The following is a 23,664-nucleotide window of genomic DNA, read 5'->3' as shown; positions in this document are numbered from 1 at the left end:
TAAATAAATTTTATGAAACAAATATATAATAATTTATGAATTATTTATGCTTTTATTGTATCATTCATCATTGTTGGTGTATTAGCAGAACACACAGATATGTAATGGTGAGCAAATTTGTTCATCTTTGATTTTTTGCAAATTTGGTCATATAAAAAGCATAACTTAAAACCTATTTTAATATTTTGTCATTATGAGGTGTATTTGTAAGGATGGAGGATAGAATACATTTTATTGAATAATTTGACAGCTTGATCTGAAACTTTTAAGTTTTATATGGGCCTTCATTGGTGCTCTTAGACTGACACCAAGTCAGAATCACCCAAACTGTTTAATTGCTCTGTAGTCTTACCAGCACATATTTGAGTTCTATTAGTCACTAGGGCATAGGGTTATGAGATTCCATCAAATTAGGCTTCAGAGCCCCCACTTGCTGGTTTCTGGATTATATCCACTTGTGGAATTCAAAGAGAGGGTATTTTGCAGCTGTTTTTGAAAACTTGTTAGGCCTGGTAATTGTTTCAAAGCTCACTATTGATGAAATGCCCGGATTTATCAGCCCATTGGGCTGTGAAGGAGGAGAGAATGGCTTAACATCCCCAGTTTCTTTTGGCTTTGCTGTAATTTAGTCCAGAATAGAAGAGGCCCTTCCAGATTAGAATAAACTGAGAACATCGTGAAGGACCTAGTGAACAAATGTTGAGTCAGTCCTTATTAAAGGAAAAACAAAAAAACAAAAACAAAGAACAACTTTGAGTAGGTGACATCATACCCCATTTCCCTGGAACCAGGTGATACACAGCTCTCCTGTCCATCTTGAAAGTCTAGCAACCCTGCTCCCCCATCCCCCTTTTTAAAATCTTTCTAAAACATTGAAGTATAGTTGATTTACAGTGGTGTGTTAATTTCATGTGTGCCGCAAAGTGATTCAGTTATGTATATTTTTTAAGATGCTTTTCCTTTATAGGTTATTACAAAATACTGAGTGTAGTTCCTTGTGCTAAATAGTAAATTCTAGTTGGTTATCTATTTTATATATAGTAGTCTGTTTATGTTAATCCTAAACTACTGATTTATCCCCATCCCCTGGTTTTCCTCTTTGGTACCTTGTTTGTTTTCTGTATCTGCGGTCTATTTTTATTTTGTGTATAAGGTTCACTTATAACAGTCTTTTTTTTCTTTTTAATTCCACATATAGGTGATATCATGTGGTCTTTGGCTTACTTCGCTTGGTATGATAATCTCTAGGTCCATCCATGTTGTTGCAAATGGCATTATTTCATTCTCCTTTATGGCTGAGTAATATTCCATTGTATGTGTGTACCATATCTGAATTCATTCACCTGTCAGAGGACATTTAGGTTGCTTCCATGTCTTGGCTATTGTGAATAGTGCTGCAGTGAAGAGAGGGTGCATGTATCTTTTTAAATTATGATTTCTCTGGATATACACCCAGGAGTGGGCTTGCAGGATTACACAATAGTTCTATTTTTAGTTTTTTTTTAAGAAACTTTCACACTGTTCCCCATAGTGGCTGCATAAATTTACATTCCCACTAAAAGTGTGGGAGGGTTCCATTTTCTCCACACTCTGTCCGGCATTTATTGTTTGTAGACTTTTTAATGTTGGCCATTCTGACCAGTGTGAGATAATACTTCATTGTAGTTTTGATTTGCATTTCTCTAATGATAAGTGAGGTTGAGAAGACTACACATGGACATCACCAGATGGTCAACACCAAAATCAGATTGATTATATTCTTTGCAGCCAAAGATGGAGAAGCTCTATACAGTCAACAAAAACAAGACCGGGAGCTGACTGTGGCTCAGATCATGAACTCCTTATTGCCAAATTCAGACTTAAATTGAAGAAAGTAGGGAAAACCACTTGACCATTCAGGTATGACCTAAATCAAATCCCTTATGATTATACAGTGGAAGTGAGAAATAGATTTAAGGGCCTAGATCTGATAGAGTGCCTGATGAACTATGGAATGAGGTTCATGATATTGTACAGGAGACAGGGATCAAGACCATCCCCATGGAAAAGAAATACAAAAAAGCAAAATGGCTGTCTGGGGAGGCCTTACAAATAGCTGTGAAAAGAAGAGAAGCGAAAAGCAAAGGAGAAAAGGAAAGATATAAGCATCTAAATGCAGAGTTCCAAAGAATAGCAAGAAGAGATAAGAAAGCCTTCTTCAGTGATCAATGCAAAGAAATAGAGGAAAACAACAGAATGGGAAAGACTAGAGATCTCTTCAAGAAAATTAGAGACACCAAGGGAACATTTCATGCAAAGATGGGCTCGATAAAAGACGGAAATGGTATGGACCTAACTGAAGCAGAAGATATTAAGAAGAGATGGGAAGAATAGACAGAAGAACTATACAAAAAAGATCTTCATGACCCAGATAATCATGATAGTGTGATCATTGACCTAGAGCCAGACATCCTGGAATGTGAAGTCAAGTGGGCCTTAGAAAGCATCACTACAAACAAAGCTAGTGGAGGTGATGGAATTCCAGTTGGGCTATTTCAAATCCTGAAAGATGATGCTGTGAAAGTGCTGCACTCAATATGCCAGCAAATTTGGAAAACTCAGGAATGGCCATAGGACTGGAAAAGGTCAGTTTTCATTCCAATCCCAAAGAAAGGCAATGCCAAAGAATGCTCAAACTACCGCACAATTGCACTCATCTCACACACTAGTAAAATGATGCTCAAAATTCTCCAAGCCAGGCTTCAGCAATATGTGAACCGTGAACTTCCTGATGTTCAAGCTGGTTTTAGAAAAGGCAGAGGAACCAGAGATCAAATTGCCAACATCTGCTGGATCATGGAAAAAGCAAGAGAGTTCCAGAAAAACATCTATTTCTGCTTTATTGACTATGCCAAAGCCTTTGACTGTGTGGATCACAGGAAACTGTGGAAAATTCTGAAAGAGATGGAAATACCAGACCACCTGACATGCCTCTTGAGAAATCTGTATGCAGGTCAGGAAGCAACAGTTAGAACTGGACATGGAACAACAGACTGGTTCCAAATAGGAAAAGGAGTATGTCAAGGCTGTATATTGTCACCCTGCTTATTTAACTTCTATGCAGAGTACATCATGAGAAACGCTGGACTGGAAGAAACACAGGCTGGAATCAAGATTGGTGGGAGAAATATCAATAACCTCAGATATGCAGATGACACCACCCTTATGGCGAAAAGTGAAAAGGAACTAAAAAGCCTTTTAATGAAAGTGATAGAGGTGAGTGAAAAAGTTGGCTTAAAGCTCAACATTCAAAAAACGAAGATCATGGCATCCGGTCCCATCACTTCATGGCAAATAGATGGGGAAACAGTGTCAGACTATTTTGGGGGGGCTCCAAAATCACTGCAGATGGTGACTACAGCCATGAAATTAAAAGAGGCTTGCTCCTTGGAAGAAAAGTTATGACCAACTTAGATAGCATATTGAAAAGCAGAGACATTACTTTTCCAACAAAGGTCCATCTAGTCGAGGCTATTGTTTTTCCAGTGGTCAAGTATAGATGTGAGAGTTGGACTGTGAAGAAGGCTGAGCACCAAAGAATCGATACTTTTGAACTCTGGTCTTGGAGAAGATTCTTGAGAGTCCCTTGGACTGCAGGGAAATCCAACCAGTCCATTCTGAAGGAGATCAGCCCTGGGATTTCTTTGGAAGGAATGATGCTAAAGCTGAAACTCCAGTACTTTGGCCACCTCATGCGAAGTGTTGACTCACTGGAAAAGACTGATGCTGGGAGGGATTGGGGGCAGGGGGAGAAGGGGACGACAGAGGATAAGATGACTGGATGGCATCACTGCCTCAATGGACGTCAGTCTGAGTGAACTCCGGGAGTTGGTGATGGACAGGGAGGCCTGGCGTGCTGCGATTCATGGGGTCGCAAAGAGTCGGACACGACTGAGCGACTGAACTGAACTGAACTGATGTCTGTTAAGCCCTTATGCCCATTTGTTGATTGGTTTTCTTTCTTTCCTTTTTTTTTTTTTTAATATTGAGCTGCATGAGCTATTTGCATATTTTGGAGATTCATCCCTTGTTGGCTGCAACATTTGCAAGTATTTTCTCCCACCCAGGCCCATTTCCATATCAGGTATCACTCTTAAAATTTTCTAACATGATAAAATAGTCAATTAAAATCATTCATGAGTCATCGTCCTGATACACTGTTTTCAATGTGATATATAAGGTCATTCACACAATTGCATTATTGCAGTCATCATGTGTGTATTATTTTCTCCTTTTTCCTTTTCAGTATTATGTCATGTATATTTTTCCTCATATTCTCCAAAATTTCCATTTTTAGAATCTTTGTAATATAGTGGAATGATTTTACGTGCTTTTTTTGTTAGGTTGAAATTTGAGAGCAAATGAAGGAACTGGTTTATACTCCTTAGATAGCATCAAGTTTTTACTAGTCCTGTGGCATCCAAATCACTCCTTAAAACTCCTGCTGATTTCAACTTAGCAATAAAACTGATTTGGTAATCAAAAGTTTAACTAATGAATGCCCACAATGGTGTTAGTATGTTTATATTAGATCAAATTTCATAATATAATTGACTTAACCTTGGTGTGTGAAGCTGTGGACTTAAAAAATGTTCACAACTCAAAAGGTGAGAATTATGTTTTATTTGGTGGGAATTTTTAGGACCTTAAGCCCAGGAGACCGTATCTCAAGTAACCCTGAGAGAACTGCTCCCAGGAGGCAAGATGGGGAGCCAGGTTATACAGAAATATTGCAACAAAGCACAGGTAGTTAGAACATAAAAAGACCACTGTTAATTAAAGAAAACCAGATATCCCAAGTTAAGGAATTTAGTGCTTTTCTATGTATGGGAAGATGCAAGAGTCTGGGCTGTCTGAAATTATTCCTTTGATATGTACCTCATCTGTCTGGGGACAGTATCCTGTATTTTCACACCCTGAGTTTCCTCAGGCTCACCATTGGAGTGGTTTCAGTCTGATGGCTGCTCGATGGCAGATACTCTTTTCCTTTCTGAGTTTCTTCAGGCTCATCAGCTCATGTTGGAGGGCTGCAATCACTGATGACTGTGACATCCTTGTTTACTGATATGGCAGGAAATGTTTCTCAAAGCCTTCATACAATTGACGTATATAGGATGCCTGGCAAATCCCATGGACGGAGGAGCCTGGTAGGCTGCAGTCCATGGGGTCGCTAGGAGTTGGACACAACTGAGCGACTTCACTTTGACTTTTCACTTTCATGCATTGGAGAAGGAAATGGCAACCCACTCCAGTGTTCTTGCCTGGAGAATCCCAGGACGGGGGAGCCTGGTGGGCTGCCGTCTCTGGGGTTGCAGAGTCGGACACGACTGAAGCGACTTAGCAGCAGCAGCAGCAGCAGCAGCAGGATGTTTAGACCTATTTTCCAGGTCTTTTCTTTCATTGTTTTATGAGGCCTTTAATCCACATACAGAGATATATTGTTGTATCTTTGCTTCTCTGACAAATTGTTGGTCAAACCTGTGGTTTACTTTTCACTACTTTGTTCTTCTAGAACAATCTTGAAATGTAACTCTCCAATATACTACTTACCCTGTGGGAAAATGAGGTTTGCTGTCTGATGGTCTGCCTTCTAGAAACTTTTAGATTAAAAAGTAGCCACTGCTGGCATTTGAACTGGTCAAGGGCAGGCCCCCAGTACCGATAAAAGACAAAAGTCAGTGGTCAAGGGGAGCCTTAGAAGGGAACAGGGACTGTCTGGCGTACCCACTACCATAAACCTTCATTCAGCAGCAGGTATCAGCACAGGAAAGCACAGGGGAGGGAGAGCAAGGCAGGGGAGGGAGGGGCTGTTTTGACGAAAGGGGAAGTGCAGAGCTATGACTCATCAGAGAGGCATGAGGGCAAAGTCTCGAAATAATAGGGAAAGCACAGTTAGTGGATTAAAGCTAATTGTTAAATCACACTTTCAAAATTCTCTTCATTGGTATAGAGCAGGGGTTAAGAACCGGCTGCCCAGCAGCAACAGAGAAGGAAATGGCAACCCACTCCAGTATTCTTGCCTGGAGAGTCCTGTGGACAGAGGAGCCTGGTGGGCTGCTGTCCCTTGGGTCGCACAGAGTCAGACATGACTGAAGTGACTTAGCAGCAGCAGCAGCAGCAGCAACACAGCTGAAGGTGAGCAGCTGGTGAGTAGCTTCATCTGTTTTTGCGGCTGTTACCCATCGCTCACATTAACACCTGAGCTCCACCTCCTGTCAGTTCAGCAGTGGCGTTAGATTCTCATAGCGTAAACCCTACTGTGAACTGCGGGCAAGGGATGTAGGCTGCACACTCCTTATGAGAACCTAATGCATGATGATCTGATTCTACATTATAGTGAGTTGTATAATTACTTAATTATATATCACATGTAATAATAATAGAAATAAAGTGCACAATAAATGTAATGTGCTTGAATCATCCTGAAACTATCCCCCCCTTCCTCAGCCATCCATGAAAAAACTCTCTTCCATGAAACCAGTCGCTGGTGCCAAAAAGACTGGGGACCACTGGTGTCGAGACCTCTAGACTAGAGTGGTACATCCACGTATTGGGAATCTGTAACAGTTACCCAGAACAGGGCTGACATACCATGGTCCCCCTCTCTTTCCTTCATCCGCTGATGAGTGTCCTCTACATGCTGGGTGTGTGCTGGGCCTCAGGGGCACAAATCCACTAAGCAGTGGCATTTACCTTCTGTTTTCTTCTAGTGTAATGGGATAGGCACTCAGATACACAAATCAGATGCTGTAATTCAGAACGAAAGATGCTAAAACAGAGTCATGGTGAGTGTCGTGGAAGCACTCATTCACTCAGCAGGTCTGTGGGGCTTCTGTGCTGCGCCTTGTACTGGTTGGCGGTAGGTACTCAGGATACAGGGGAGAGCAAAGTGGGTGAGCATCCTTGTATTGTGGTGCTTATTGCCCCACGGTGCCGTAATTTCCCCAGGAAGAATTCTGTTGCTTCTACCTGGGTTTTGGAAGCTTTCCTGGAGGAGATGGTGCCAAGGCCAATTTTAAAGGAAAGTAAGACTGGAGAAGGAGGGAGGAAGGTGGAGTGGGAGGGCCAGACATGGAAGAGGGGAGGGATGGGGTAGAATGGAGCTAGTAATAGAGGTGGGATGGGGGCAGAGGAGGAAGAGTGGAGTAGACGGGAGGGAGGCAGGTGAGGTGTGGGCTGGGAGGAAGGGGGATGTTGGCAGAGCAGGTGTTTTTCTAGTACAGAGCAGGTGCTGAGATATTGAAGCAACATGATTGGGCCTGAACATATGTTCCATTTGTGAGAAAAGAGATGAACTGATCCTGGTCCCAAGGGGTGTTTGATGGTGTTGGGCAGACAAGGTGAATACATGAAATGGTACTGTGCAGCCTGGTTGAAGGAGATGTTGAATTTTGCAGCTCTGGTTGTAAATTGTTTATCAGCAGAATCTGAGTAGCCAGCCTGTTGTGTAACTTCAACCTGCTCTCTGGTCCTTAGTCATCCATTAAATGTTTATGAGCACCTCTGAGGTCTTGGATAGAGTAGATTCTGCCAATACAAAGGTAAAAACTTAAAGCCTGTTGTTCTAGGGCCTCATAGCTATTAAGAGACAAAGGTAAGCTTCTATAATACCAAGAAGTGACGAGTTTTTCCAGGAACAGGAAACAAATCTGAGTGGGGCACAAAGGAGCAGGCTGATATTTTCTGTGGGGCTTTGTTATTGCAGGTGTCATTTCGATTTTCTTTATTGTTCAAATATTTCCTTCATACTCGACTGTCATTTTTGCTGAAGCCTGCCTCCCACTTTCTTATTTATGGAGATCCTCAGCTGCTGGTATGACTGCAGTTCAGGCTCACAGTTCTCTCAAAAGGCTTGTATTAAAATAATTAACTGAATAGTGTCCTAGCTTCTCTGGTGGCTCAGGCAGTAAAGAGTCTGCTTGCAATGCAGGAGATATGGGTTTGATCTCTGGGTCAGAAAGATCCCCTGTAGAAGGGAACGGCAACCCACTCCAGTATTCTTGCCTGGGAAATCCTATGGTCAGAGAAGCCTAGCAGGATACAGTTCATGGGGTCGCAAAGAGTCGACTACAGCTGAGCAACTAACACTTGCACTTTCAGCCTGCAAGCTGCTTGAGGACAGGAGACATCTTTCAGAGCCTTAACTGAGCTCAATGCATGTGTTCCAATATAATTTTGTACATTTGGAGTCATCAGAGAATATGTCATGAAAAAAATACCTCTAGAAGGTCAGTGAAAAGAGTATGACTTGGCTTTTTGACAAATCTATTAACCCTTTGATTCCTTTTGTTGAGTGCCAGCTCTCCACATGCCACCAACACAACTCAGTCTGTTGAAAAGACAAAGCTGAGTTTCTTATTTGTGCAGCAGGAAAGAAAAATACCTTGACAGCTTGGGTGTTATCAAAGAGGGGGAATTTGCTGAGAGTTGGAAGTTTGGTCTAAGGCAGATCTAGGTCTTTCAATGTGGGGTTCTTGATTAGGTGGGGCAAGGATCCTGGTGGTACTGTTTCGGATTTGAGGAAACAGCAAGGCAAAGATCTTTGATCCGAGTGCTCCAAAGAATTCTAGGGCATAAACAGTCTGTTGATGACTGATTTGTGTAGAAGAGTTGATGGATATTTCAGAAAGTTCATTTAAAGCACAGTCAAGTTATTTGCCTTAGCAAGAGTCTGCTGGAATAGTAAAGTCCTAATAACCAAGACAATGAAATAGTAAATTCATGCTAATGTAGACAGTAAGCTATATGTGGGATAGATAGCTTTGGATCTCACTTGTAAGCCAGTGCAGTGCTCAGTTGTGTCTCAGTGACTCTTTTGTGACCCCATAGGCTGTAACCCACCCGGCTCCTCTGTCCATGGGATTCTCCATTCAAAAATGCTGGAGTGGGGTGCCATTCCCTTCTCCAGGGGATCTTTTTGACACAAAGATTGAACCCGTGTCTCTTGCATCTCCTACATTGGCAGGTAAATTCTTTACCACTGCACCACTTGGGAAGCCCAACTTGTAAGCCAGGAAAGAGGTAACTGATGGCAGGGAAACAAAAAGACAGGGAAAGTCTTCCCTAAACATTTATCTGGGAGTCTGGATTTTTGCTTAGGCACATACACTAGCAAAGGAAACCTTCTGTTCATGAAAATGGGCTTCATGAGTGAGATGTGATCTGTTGACAAGTTGTTGGTTGCTAACCCAGGGGACTTGTCCCCCTACGGTACCCTGGCTTTCTGTCCTTGCTCATAACTGACACCAGGCTGGCTACAATAGTGATGCAGTGAATTTCTCTCTTCGCTTGTTGCTATATCACAGCATTCTGTTGTCATTTATCCTCCTAGAGGATGTTTACTGACATGGAAGAAGGAAACTCTAGCTCACCAGGCTCCTCTATCCATGAAGTTTTCCAGGCAAGAATATTGGAGTGGTTAGTCATTCCAGTCTCCTGGGGATCTTCCTGACCCAGGGGTCAAACCCACTTTTGCATTGCAGGCAGATTCTTTACCATCTGAGCCTCTAAGGAAGCCCTTACTAATGCAGAGACCCACCCAATGACAATGGTTCAGGATCTCAGGATACTTTGTTTGCTATTTCATTAGGTCAGAGAACTGCAATGCTTCTCCCATTTCACGCTCAGTATATGTGAGAATCATTTCTTCTTTTAAGCATGTTGCAGAATCTCACCTGAAAAATCTGATTTTTCTCCTCTTCTGTCCAGACAGTGTGGTCCAAGACACAGTTTTGGTGCCCTCCATGGTGAAATGGGAGGCTAGGCCCTTGTTATATGGGGTGATGCAAATTTCAGGAACATTATGTCTCTCAGCTAGCTGTCTGCAAGCCCCTTGCAGACTGCTTGCAAGCAGCAGCTTTTCGAATACCACCACAGGTGGTATTAAACCCTCTGCTTGTGGTCCTAGTTAAGCACTGAGTAGCAAGAGTCAGACACGACTGAGCGACTTCACTTTCACTTTTCACTTTCATGCATTGGAGAAGGAAATGGCAACTCACTCCAGTGTTCCTGCCTGGAGAATCCCAGGGACGGAGGAGCCTGTTGGGCTGCCGTCTATGGGGTCGCACAGAGTAGGACACGACTGAAGCCACTTAGCAGCAGCAGCAGTCAATTAAGTAACTGAGTTTCTGAGTATTAGCAGGTGGTCAGTGACTGTAGCCAAAGCTGTCACTCTCACACGCAAGGTTCCTGCAAACCTCCTTCCTCCTCAACAGAAGTGTGGCCCCTGCGCTCCCTTTCTTAATGGAGCTGTTTGAATGTCCATTTGGTTATCTTGGGTTCAAGGACTTTTTATTAGCCCTTCTTGGTTATTTTTTCATTTCGAAAACATACCACTTCACTCCTCCTCATCTTTGTTTCTCAGTGGCACCGAAAGAAAGCAAGTGTGGTTTTAATGAAGAGCTGATGCTTCTTCTTTTTTAAAGTGTTTTTCAGCAGGCCTGGATAATTGGCATTCATTATCATTTTTCTGTCTGTTTTCTGCCTGGAATATAAAGGAACCTTGGAGTTCTTTTCTTTCTTCTCCCAGAGGCCCAGTGTGGTCTCACTTCTTTTCCTCTATCTCCCCCAATATCCCCTACCTCTCTTCTTTCCCTAAAACTTCCAGCATCCCCTGATATAATCCTATTGAGGCCCTCTAGAATCTTTAGGGGGAAGTGGCTGAACTGACTCAGATAGCTGGCAAAGAAAGAAGGCCCAGGCTGACAAACGCTGTGGCAGAACTTGGTCTGTGAACCTGTAGCTGGTGGCCGCAGCAGCTCAGAACTGTGAGGGTTCCCATTGCCCTTCGTCTGTTTCAGTATTCTCCAGTATGGCCCAGGCCCTAGAGTGGTTAAGGAGGCCTGATGGGGCCCCTCTGGCTGAGACTGCAGGAATGTGCTAGAATCAGAGCTATCAGACCAGTATCTGGATGGCACTCTTTTTTTTTTTTTTTTAATTTTTCTGCACTGGGTCTTGGCTGTGGCATGCAAGGTCATCAGGTCCCCTGATCAGGGATCAAACCTGGCCCCCTGGACTGGGAGTGCAGAGTCTTAGCCACTGGATTACTAGGAAAGTCCCCAGATGGAGCTCTTTAATTCCTAGGTTGTAACCATCCCTACTAAAACCTCCACCTCTGATCAACATTGTTTTTTGCTCTCATTCTCTCACGGTGTGTTTCACAAAATTCCAAAGTAAATGGGGGTCATCTTGCAGGCACCCACTTTGTAACTGGCATTTGGTCATAAAAACTCAGCAGTAAGGTTTTTATATTTTTTTAATATGTTGACCTTTACACATCTGTTTTTCTTACCTGCATGCTATAAGCACCTGTGCCTGAGTTTTGTGAAAGTTCAGCAGGAAAGCATGTATAGAGAAGCTGGCATAGTGCCACGCACCTGGCAGCCTCTCCAAAACTGCTTCCCCTTTCCTCCTGGTTTCCTTGGCCTACACCCTCTGGCCCCAGCCAGTCTGCAGAGTGCAAGTAGTTGTCTAGGGAATAGATGGCAAATTGAGAGTCTCACTGAAGAGACAAGAAAAAGTGTGTTGTGTTTGAACTTCTTCCCTCTCCTCTGGCAGCCAGCTGAGCCAACTAAGATCAATAACAGTCAACCATTTCCTTTTAATTGGGATCTCCAATTCAGTGCCTTCAAACAGCTCTAGCAGACGGCAGGGTTTTATTTTTAGTTTGCTTATAAAATTCTCTGGAACCACTTGGTGAAAGGTGTCTAGGTTTTCCTTAACAAGCTGACTCTGTTTGACAGAGGTGCCTGGTTTTCTCTGATTTTCTGCCTAGATTCCAGCCTCCAGTGCTTGAAGGTAAAGGCCAAAGGAAAAGGGCTGGTGAGACCATGAGCTGTCCCGGGAAGCTTCAACAGAGAGGCTGAGGGCTGAGACAAGGGGACCAAGAGGCTGTTTCTCAGAGTAGGGCTGTGGAAGCATGGGAGACAGGCTGAGAGCAGATTGCCACTGTGGAGTATATGGGTGTGTTCATGTGTGTGTCTGAGTGTGTGCATGTGTGCTAAGTCGTTTCAGTCGTGTCTAACTCTTTGCGAACCTATGAGCCATAGCCTGCCAGTCTCCTCTGTCTATGGAATTCTCCAGGCAAGAATACTACAGTGGGTTGTCATCCCCTCATCCAAGGGATCTTCCCAACCCAGTGACTGAACTCCTGTCCCTTACATCTCCTGCATTGGCAGGTGGGTTCTTTACCTCTAGCACTACCTGGGAAGTCCATATGTCTGAATGGGAGGACTCAAATGTCTGGAGGTAAGACACTCCCTAGTTTATTATTTTTTAATCTAAGTTTTAATTTTATATTGGATTATAGCTGATTTACAATGTTGTGTTAGTTTCAGGTGTAGAGCAAGGTGATTTACTTATAAATATATATCCCCATCCTTTTTCAGATTCTTTTCCCATCTAGGTTATTACAGAACATTGAATATAGTTCCCTGTGCTGTACAGTAGATCCTTGTTGATGATCTATTTTATATATTATAGTGTATATACATTAATCCCAAACTCCTAATTTGTCCTTCCTCACCACATTTCCCCCTTGGGTAACCACAAGTTTGTTTACAAAGTCTGTGACTCTGTTTTGTAAATAAGTTCATTTGTATCTATTTTTTTGTTTTAGATTCTACATTTAAGTGGTATCATATAATAAATTTTTCTGTCTTACTTCACTTAGTTTGAAAATCTCTAGCTTCATCCATGTTACTGCAAATGACATTTTATTCTTTTTTATGGCCAGGTACTATTCCATTGTGTGTGTGTGTATATGTGTATACACCACACCTTCTTTACTCATTCGTCTGTCGATGGACATTTAGGTTGTTTCCATATCTTGGTTATTGTAAACAGTGCTGCCGTGAACACTGGACACTCCCTAATTATGGAGAGAAGCCAGGCTACCTAAACTCAGGGCCTGATCAGTTCTGGCATTGGCTGGGTTCTTATCTGCCCCTGGACCTTTGCCCTTGATGTTCCATCTTTGTGGCATGCTTTGCCCTTTGATATTCATAAGGCTTCCCCATCCTATCTTTCTGGCCTCTGATACCTTCTTACCACCACCCTCCCTTTATTCTCTGTCCCTACTCAGCTTTATTTTTTTCCACAGGGCCCATGGCTAGTTGGCATTATATTGCATAGCTATTTGTTTATAATGTGTCTCCTTCCATTCAATATCTGTAAGCTCCTCGAGGCCAGGAACCTTGTCCATTTTGCTCACTTTCCTATTCTCAGCCCTGGCACACATTAGGTATTTAGAATATTATGAATGTTTGTTGAATGAATAAATGAGTACTACCTCGGACAACAAGTAGCAAGGTGAGAGGTTATTATATGACATGGGTTTGACAGCAAATGAGGAGGAAAGCTATTAGATTAACTTTCACTTAGTATATTCTTTCCTGCCCTCCCCCACTCTACTTGCAGTGGTTGTATTGTCTTCCTTAGGATTTACCTTTGACTGTTAATAAATGTTTATCAGCTCTTAATGTTATCCTTTTACTCCCAGCTCTAAAAGATAATGAATATGTAGCTTCTTCTTCCTTCCTCCTCTGTGAGTTATATCAGATTTACCCTGCCAGGGATTGCACTGATAGATTTACATTTATAACCTGGTTTTAAATCATAAATCCCAACTTGTTTTATTCTTACTTCTACATTGAAGTAAATTTGCTGTTCTTTCCTGGGTTTTCCAGGTGACTCAGTGGTAAAGACTCTGCCTGCTAATGCAGGAGACCCAGAAGACTTGAGTTTCATCCCTAGGCCTGAAAGATCCCCTGGAGGAGGATCTTGGCAACCCACTCCAGTATTCTTGTCTGGAAAATCCCATGGACAGAGGAGCCTGGTGGGCTACAGTTCATAGGGTTGCAAAGAGTCAGACACAAGTAAGCATGCATGCCATGTTCTTTCTTAGGCCTTTGTTATTGTTTTCCATTCATTTCTTGGGAGGCTGCAAAGCACCTCCTCTAATAGTTTCTTCAGGATAGGCTCATGGAAACAAAATGCCTTAAATTCTTGCATGTTCAAAAATTTTGGTTTATTGCCACTACAATGAATGATAGTTTTCTGGGTATAAAACTCTTGAGTGACAATTGGTTTCCTGTGGACTAACTGCAAAGGTATCCTCCTACTGTCTTCTAATAGAAAATGATGCAGTGTAAATGTTTGAGGTCAATTTCATTTTACCTCCATCATATGTGAGAGGTACCTGGCTGCCCAAAGATTCTTTGTGTTTGAAGTCTTACAGATATACCAGATCATGTTTTTCAACTTTTTCCTGGATACTCTGTGACCTTCAATATATCTAAGTCTTCTATTTCAAGGATGATTTATTAAATGATATCTTCAAATATTCTTTTATGTCCTTTGCCAAACTTCTTCTCTGTCATTTCCTCTTAAATCCTTTTAAACTCTTCATTTATTTCCTTACTGAGTGTCTGACTTACTTTTTTCTTTTTTTCCTTCATTCTTCCTGTCATTGTCCTTTCCTTTCTATTCTTTTTTGTATTCTTAAGAATGTCTTGTTTCCCTCGTTCTGTTTTCAATTTTGTCTGTATTTCTATAATTTCTATAATGGTTTTCTTTTTTTTTTAAATTTCACTTCTTTCCAGATTTCTGCTGGCTATGCTTCAAATTCTTGTTTACAACATTTCCCATGAATTCTTACGTATCTGCTTGATTGTGTGTATGTGTGTGTGTTTGCTTCACTATGTTTTTAAAAATTCATGGCCAAGTACTTAGTCATGTTTGTTTTGTATCTGCTGCCTGGCAGATTGGAGTGGGAAATGGCCACCCACCCTCGTATTCTTGCCTGAAACATTCCGTGGACACAGGAGCCTCACAGGCTGCAGTCTGTGGGGTCACAGAAAGTCAGGCACCACTGAGCACACATGCAGATGCATCCTTTGTGTCATTTTTCTTGTTCCTTTCCTTATTTCCCTTGTCATATTTTTATAGAGCCTCTACTAGTCTTTTCTTGATTACTTAGTTTTGAATTAGGTAAACATTTTCCCCCAGACCAGCTATGTATAAAATTTGTAGGAGGTTTGTATAAAGAAGAAATTGGTGTTCAAGGAGGAATTTTCCTTCATTCCAGGGTTTTGTGTTGTGAAAGCTCCACTGAGCTTTCCCTTCTGTCTAGCCAATGAAGACCAGTGAATCTGTTCACAGTGCCAAGTCTCTCTCCTCTCATTGTGTGAAATGACTGCTTTTTGCATACAATGACATGTCTGTGTGGCTCCTTATTCTGCCTAGCCTCATCTGCTTCTAGAAACAAAACCTGATTCAGAAAGGTTCAAGCTGACAGCATTTTGCAACCTGTTTCCATTGTGTTGTTCAAAATGAGGGACTGTGATTCTGTACCTCTCAGCGTGCTCCTCATCTTAGCGGGTATCTTTTGTGCTCCCTCTGAGATGGCAGCCTAGGGGTACCAGGGTACCATCTCTCTGCTCCAGCCCTCCATTCTTTTATGTTCATAGTTCCATGTCTCCTGGGCTCATCAAAGGTAGAATTTGTGTTTGGGTCTTGGTTCAGGGTTATTGTTGAAAAAGGAAAGAATGGATGTCAACTGTGTACCACGTTCAAAGGAGATGACCTCAGCCCTCTTTGAGCAATCTCTCTCTCTGTTAATATAAAGGGTCTGTTTTCCCACACTCTGGTTCCCCAGGAAGCTACTGTTTTCTTCTCCCTTTCTAGCCCTCTCTGGGTTTGAGTGAGATCAGATTCTTTGTTTGCAGACTGTTTTACCCTGACCTGTCTCTGAATCCCCACTGTGCTGATAGTCCATAGTGGGCATATCATCTACTGCCTTGTATTGCACTATCTTTTTATATGTGTATACAATTTGTTAACTAAATTGTCAATATCTGGGGGCATAATACGGGGCATGAATGTTCTACGCCCTTTGCAGTACTACTAGCACAAGATAGAAGCAACATCGTGTTTATGGGTTATTCCCTGATTGTTATGGTTTGCTATGGTATTTGAAACACTTTCATTGTGCCTCATGAATTCTGAGTGTGTGTGTGTTTTGTTCCTGGGCTGCCCTCTTACTGAATTAGATAGCCATGTATTTGGCGTGTGTTATATATGCTATATACATGTTCATGAAGATTTTACAGACACTGCCACTGTTAAAAAACTATGAGTAAGTATTCTCCTTGATTTTAGATGATACCCGTCAATGTTATCAGGAATAACTTTTAGTGTCTCAAGGAGTAGGTAGGCTAGTGCTCCTTTTAAAGACATGCTCCCTAGGCCTTTGTCATCATGTGATGATGTTCTTGCAGACTTCATCCTATAAACAATAGTCACATTCCAGAGGGTCAGACCTATAAGTGAAAGAGTTACCAGGCCAGTGATTCTCACAGGGGCTCTGAACTCTCCGTTAGTAGAGGCATTTCAAAATCCAGGATTACAAATTAATAGTTTGAAAATCAAACAGAAGTCCTCCATGTGCTAAAACCTCCAAGGAATATGTCTCCCCATATCCACCCCTACTCTCAGATTTAGTCCAATGCCTGTGCTTTTTCTTAGGAAGCAGGCACAGGGAAGGATGGGACTTGTTCAAAGTGATATATTTCTTGGGCAGTTTCTCCTGACCTCCTTTGCTACTCTTGCCCTTCATATGATAATCCAGAAGCCACAAATGGACACTTCCTCTGGATTTGATGTGTCTGAAGGTCAGCTCTTGCTGAAGTAAGGCATGGTGACTGGGCTGGGCTGAGTGGAAGGACAAAACACTATTTTAGGAAAAAATATGAGCCATTGGAGCAGACTGGAAAATGTGCATTTGACACCAATCAATGAGCCTGTGCTCAAGCTGAGATGTCCAGATATGATAAAGAGCTAGAGAAGCTAAAATGGCAATTTAAACCAGAGTAACCTCTTTGACCTCAACCAGTTGGAGACTCTATGGAATAAACCATTGCTTCTTCAAATGAGAAAAAAAAAAAAGGAAGGAAAGGTTAATTTACAATTTCTTGGAAAGAATGCCTAAAACATGATGGATTTGAAAATTCTCTTTCTCTTTTTCTTCCCTTACTTTCAACATCTCTAATGCTGAAAAAATAATCTTTCAAATTTCATTTCATATCAATAAGGCAACTCTTACTGTAACCCCCGGTGGGAAAGAATGCCTAACTACAGAGTAGTACAGCAGATCTGAACTGGGGCTTGGTCTGGGTTGAGATTTTGGGTAGGTAAGTGAGCAAAGCCAAAGCAGGCTGCCATGGACATCGTGGAACTCATTAGCATAGCCCAAGTCTAGCTGATGGGGAAGTCGACAGAAGCGAGGGATGGAGCATATGAGACCGTGGGCTTTGGGGATGAAAAGTGGGATGTACAAGAAACAGAATGAGCGCTGATCCTGCCAACACAGATCCCAAACCACATGACTCCTTTGATGACTCTTGCCTTAGAATAAGATGTAGGGCCCTTGTGGGCATTATTCTCATTGTATAGATGAAGAAAATGAGATCCTAATAAATGAAGTGGCTTGCTTGTACTTCGAAAGTACCTCTGACAGAGCTCTACATAAAACCCTTAACTCTGGCTCTCTCCTTACAATGCTTCCATAGTACATCACTGCATTCTCGCTTTCTCTGTGTTCTCGCCAGCAGACACTTCCTAAGTACTTGCTAAATGCCTAGCATCCTGCTGGAGGTACTGCTATAAAAAGTTGTTATATGAATTCCAGCCAAAGAGGAGCTTATTTTAACATATTATTGGGTACATTTTCAGCTTTGAAAGTGACATGTCACATTTCAGCAGATTTGGAAAATAGAAAGAATAAGAAACATTTAAAATAATCACAGCCTGTGAACCCTACTGTTATAGTCATTTGGATCTATGTCCTTCTGGTCATTTTCCTTGTACATTTAGCTTTTTAAAAATCGAATGAAAATTATATTACACCTTCAATTTTATTTCTTGCTGTTTTTACATAGCTCTTTGTTGTAATTTCCCCCATAACCACTTTTGTGGCAGTAAAATATTTGCAAAGAGCTTAATCACAAGCAATTACTAACCATAATATTAAAGTGTTTTATTGTATTAATTCAATAAATGTCTATTAAGTGCCCTGTGCCCAAGCTCTCCATTGCCCTGGTTGTATCTACCTTGACGTGGGTCCAGGGATTGGAATGGCCAGAGCCATATTGGTGGGAGCCCTGCACATGTTAGCAGCACTCTGGGACTTTTTCCTAGCACTTCCTCTGTTAGTGGGCCACCTATAGTACAAACTATATTCAGGCTGGCTGGGGACAAGTTCCAGGCAGTAAGATCATCATAGATTCATCTCCCATTTCTTTTTCTAATTCTTCCTCATGACTCTTTTAATCATCTCCTACTCATCCCTTTGGGGAGGGACTTGCTCCCACACAAGGTTTATGAGGATGGCCAAACGCACTCTGACGCTGGACAGGTGAGCTGAACAACAGTTTATGGTCCCGTGTACTCACTGCCTTGGGGAAGAGGACATTGCACTGCACTCAGGGCCACATGGGGGCTACCCTCAGGAGCAGAGGGACTAGCCTGGGGCTGCGGAAGGCAGTCTTCATATTAGCAGAGAGTGGGGTGGCCCCTGGTTCCTACAGGAAGGTGTGATTGGATGGCTCAAAGCTGAAACCTAGATTCAGCAGTGAACAGGAACTGCACTTGGTCTGTTTGATAAAGAGGACTGTTTGGTAAGAGAAAGCATCCTATACTGAGCCTTAATTTTAAATTTCACATCCCAGTGACAAAAACTGCTTCCCCTCTCTCCTAGCCCCTCTGTTTTCTCCAACATTTCCCTCTTCGTGTTTTTCTGTTTGTTGTTTCAGTACTCTTGTGCTTTTGGCTCATCTTTTAAGAGGCTGATGATATGGTGGTTAACAGACTCTAAGACAGAGACACCCTGTGCTCAGGTTCAGGCTTGGCCATACCAGCTGAGTTGCATTAAGCAGATGACTTCCCTCTCTGTGCCTTGGTTTTCTAATTTGTAAAATGGAGATGGCTGTAATAAGACTACTTACCTTAGAAGGTTGTCGTAAGAAGTAAAAGTTAATATATGTAGAGCTTTTAGAACAGTGCCTGATGTGTGCTGTGTTAATACTAATGATATTCTTATCTTTACTTGGATTCAGTTTATAAGTTTAGTTGTATTAAGGGAATAATTATAGTAATATTCTGTTCTTTTCAACTTTTTCTCCATACTTTGTCTCCAGGGTTATAGTTAGTTATAGTCGTTTATTTGTAAATTCATCTGTTTTTCTGTTCAGTCAAGAGGCTCTGCTGTGTACTAGGCGCTGTTCCAAGTGATATAATCCATGCAAGAACAAGACAGCTTAAACCTGTCAGGAGCTGAGGCTTACCACCCATGGTGAGGTAGCCGGTGGCAGAAAATGGGCAAGTAAATGAATAGAAAGGTAACTATGGCTGGTGTTGAGAGCTCTGAAGGAAGAAAGGGACATGAAGAGAAGGCCATCAGAACGACACTTGAGTTCCCTTGTGCAAGGCAGCTGGGGAAAGGCAGGGCTTTTATTTTTTTCTAATTTGGAGAGAATTCTGTTTTATCATGGACTTCCCAAGTGCCACAGTGCTAAAGAATTTGCCTGAAGTGAAGGAGACATGGGTTCACATGGGTTCGATCCCTGAGTCTGGAAGATCTCCTGGAGAAGGAAATGGCTACCTGCTCCAGTATTCCCTCCAGGAACGTCCCATGGACAGAGGAGCCTGGTGTGCTTTAGTCCACGGGATTGCAAGACATGGACATGACTTAAACACTAAACCACCGCCACCGCCTCTTTTATTATGAGGGTGGTCCAAGATCCCCAGAGGGCCATCAGTTTTCTTTTTCTTTTCTTTGGTGATAGTCACAAGATTCATGAATATTGTCTTGCAAAGAGGGTATATGTTTTCTTTGTCTTCTCTGATATCTTCCTCCTGCCCTCCATCTCCTCCACACCCTGCCAAGGAGGGGCTTGTTGTCTTACCGAGTTTAGGCATCAGTTTTGGTCTAGAATCAGGAAAGTGGACAGAGAAAGATAGAGAGAGAGATGTAAGAAGAGATGGAGAAAGATTTACTTTGGAAAGTTAAACTCGGTGGATAAAATGAGCTTTGCGTGAGTGCAGAGACTCAGAAGAAACACAAGCCCCACTTTTACTTATCAGTTATTTGTTGATACATAACAAGCCACTTCAAAATTTACTAGCTTGAAATGGCAATGATTTCTTGTTCCTCATGATCATGTGGATTGTTAGTTGGTTATTTCCTCTGCAGGTTTTCTGAAGGCTCCCTCATCCAGCTGCATGAGGGGGAGGGTTGGAAGGTCCCAACTGGATTCACTTACATGTCTGGAAGTGGATGCTGGCAGCATCCTGAGCACCTTTGCTTTCCTATACCAAAAGGCTGGACCAGCTTCCTATATTGGCAGCATTTAAAGGCAGTGAAGGTAGAAATTGCTCACCCACCAGGCTCCTCAGTCCAAGGGATTCTCTAAGCAAGAATACTGGAGTGGGTTGCTATTTCCTCCTCCAGAGTATCTTCCCAACCCAGAGACTGAACTCTCTTACATCTCCTGCTTTACCAGGTGGGTTCTTTATCACTAGCACCACCTGGAAAACCCATTGGATCCTAGGCTCTGGAACCCATACAATGTCACTTCTGCCACATTCTGTTGGCCAAAGGAATTCACACCAGCCCAGATTCTAGCTGGTGAGTCGGATGTTAAATTAAAAAAAGAAAGAAAATCCCCGAGTTCTTTCACTGAAGCAGTGATAAGAAAGCTGCAGAAGTGCTATTTGAGCACATCTGTGAGGAGTGACAGGGCTTCCCAGGTGGCACGGTGGTAAAGAATCCACCTACCAATGCTGGAGATGCAAAAGACGTGGGTTTGATCTCTGGGTCAGGAAGATCCCCTGGAGTAGAAAATGGCAACCCACTCCAGTATTCTTGTCTGGAGAATTCCATGGACAGATTAGCCTGGTGGGCTACAGTCCATGGGGTCACAAAAGAGTTGGACATGCCTGAGTGCATACTCTGCTCAGTCGTGTGACGGGAGTGACATGCCCAGCACCAAATCATCAGTTGGGTTGATTTTCCTCTTCTTGGATGGGATGACATATGTGTAGACAAGGCTTTTGGTGTTCAATTGTGCAGAAAAAGTTGAACACAGCAGACCTGCTGCCGCCATCCTTGGACAGGCCTGCTTGCAAGTGGGTCCTTGGTTAATGTCTGGGAACTTAGATTTTAGGAGGGATCCCACTGTCCCTGCCTGTTGAGGATGGTTTACTGTGTCTAAACTATTTGTGTAAACAAGGTAGCTTATGCTAAACCCCTCTTTTCCTTATGGGAGTCTAGAATTTTAGTATCTGTTAGGCAGAGGGAACCCTTGTGATTGTCCTCAATACAAATCTTGGGCACTAGATGCCTAATTAGCTTTCCCAGGCAAAAGAGGGCACATGTGTTGCTGTATTGTGTTGCTGAATTAGACTGGGCTCTGTGTGACCCCTCCTGGGAGGGAAAGAGCAGAAGGAAGCTTTTGCATTAATTCCTCCAGACGGTGTGTCTTTTCCCCTTCTATTTGACTGCATGTCCTTTGTACATCCCTGTAACAAATCATGTGCTCAATAGCTCACTCCTGTCCAACTCGTTGCGACCCCATGGACTATAGTCCTCCAGGCTCCATGTCCATGTAATTTTCCAGGCAAGAATATAGGAGTGGGTTTCCATTTCCTCTGCCAGGGGATCTTCCTGACCCAGGGGTTGAACCCGTGTCTCCTGCATTGGCAGGCGGATTCCTTACCACTATACCTGGGAAGGCTGTAATAAAATCATTGCTATCAATAAAACCATATGGTGAGATCCATGAGTCTTTCTAGCAAATCTCTCCATGAAGGAATGGGCTTGAGGAGCCCACCACTCTACTCTTATTCTCTTCTAGTTTTGTCTTCAAAGAAAATGGGAGCCAATTCCCAGGTGTCACAGGGCAATACCAGAACACCACCTGGGGGACTTTTATACCTATTCAGGGAGTAATGGCAAGTTTCCTCGCAGTCAAGAAGTCCTAGTAGCAGGTTTGGTGGTTCTGGAGCAGTGCTTTGAAATGGTGGTTTTTGACTTGCTGAGGAGCAGAATTTGTTTGGATTTGTGAGTGTAATTTAGTTAATTGGTAAAAAGTAGGTGGTAATTTAGAATATATGGAAATGATTGGTTCCCTCTGTACAGACTCTTTCACTAAAGAAGAAGGTACTGATTGAGACAAAAGTGAAACCTAAAAGAAGCCACTTTGACCTGGTGAGAGCTGGAAAATCACCTGGAGCAAATCTGTAAGGACAGCTTATTGGGAGTGTCTCCAAAGAGGTCCTCTTTGTCCCCTGCTTCTAAACCAGGTTCTGGGCACCACTGAACCCATCAGAGCCCAGTGGCTGCTGGGACATGTAACTCTGATGGAGGGCAAGTCAGGCCCTGCCACCCTGTACCGTCCCTAGCCCGCTGTTCTGGTGATGCTGGCAGCGAAGGTGACCGTGAGAGTGGGCTCACTCTGGCCATCAGCAGGTCTTTGTTCCACCATTGCTCTTTCCTGGGGAGTCCCTGGGTGGCAGAGAACCTGGCGACCAAGGAAAATGCATATGTGTCTCCCTCAGCAGGTTTAAGGTGGAGTTCATCCAGTGTGTGAGGACTGTCACAGCTTTTGAAGGAGCATTTATTTCTTGATATTTGAGAATGGAAGGAAGAGTCTATAAAACAGCTTAAAATTTAACACAAATGCATTCATTTCCTTACCCTGCCACTTAACAACTATGTGACCTCAGGTAGATTAATTAACCTCTCTGGCCTGTAATGTCATAAACTGAGCAGTTATACAAGAAGCATGGGTTAGTGTGTATAATCTAAATACCTAGTATAAGATAACTTAAATTTGAGTCCCTTTCAGGTGATAAGAATCTAAAAGAAAAGTTTTTCTTTTGTTTATACATATCAGTTCAGTCAGTCACTCAGTCGTGTCCGACTCTTTGTAACCCCATGGACCGCTGCACGCCAGGCCTCCCTGTCCATCACCAACTCCCGGAGTTTACTCAAACTCATGTCCATTGAGTCAGTGATACCATCCAACCATCTCATCTTCTGTCGTCCCCTTCTCCTCCTGCCTTCAATTTTTCCCAGCATCAGAGTCTTTTCAAATGAGTCAGTCCTTCGCATGAGGTGGCCAAAGATTTGGAGTTTCAGCTTCAACATCAGTCCTTCCAATGAAAATTCAAGACTGATTTCCTTTAGGATGGACTGGTTGGATCTCCTTGTAGCCCAAGGGACTCTCAAGAGTCTTCTCCAACACCACAGTTCAAAAGCATCAATTCTTTGGCGTTCAGCTTTATAGTCCAACTCTCACATCCATACATGACTCCTGGAAAAACCATAGTTTTGATTAGATGGACTTTTGTTGGCACAGGAATGTCTCTGCTTTTTAATATGCTGTCTAGGTTGGCCATAACTTTTCTTCCAAGGAGCAAGTGTCTTTTAATTTCATGGCTGTAGTCACCATCTGCAGTGATTTTGGAGTGCCCCAAAACAGCCCCCACTGTTTCCACTCTTTCCCCATCTATTTGCCATGAAGTGATGGGACCAGATGCCATGAACCTAGTTTTCTGAATGTTGAG

At 42.6% G+C, this 23,664-nt stretch overlaps 1 protein-coding gene across 1 annotated transcript in view; it reads left to right on the top strand.

Moving 5' to 3' along the window:
- The window catches only part of GPR39 (G protein-coupled receptor 39), a 271,377-nt gene that overhangs the window by 41,679 nt on the left and 206,034 nt on the right, over positions 1-23,664 (top strand). The gene's annotated exons all lie outside the window — the stretch shown is intronic.

The sequence above is a fragment of the Ovis canadensis genome, chromosome 2, assembly GCF_042477335.2.
Source record: "Ovis canadensis isolate MfBH-ARS-UI-01 breed Bighorn chromosome 2, ARS-UI_OviCan_v2, whole genome shotgun sequence".
In the NCBI taxonomy this organism is placed as follows: domain Eukaryota; kingdom Metazoa; phylum Chordata; class Mammalia; order Artiodactyla; family Bovidae; genus Ovis; species Ovis canadensis.
This window is presented reverse-complemented; position numbering and strand designations above follow the sequence as displayed.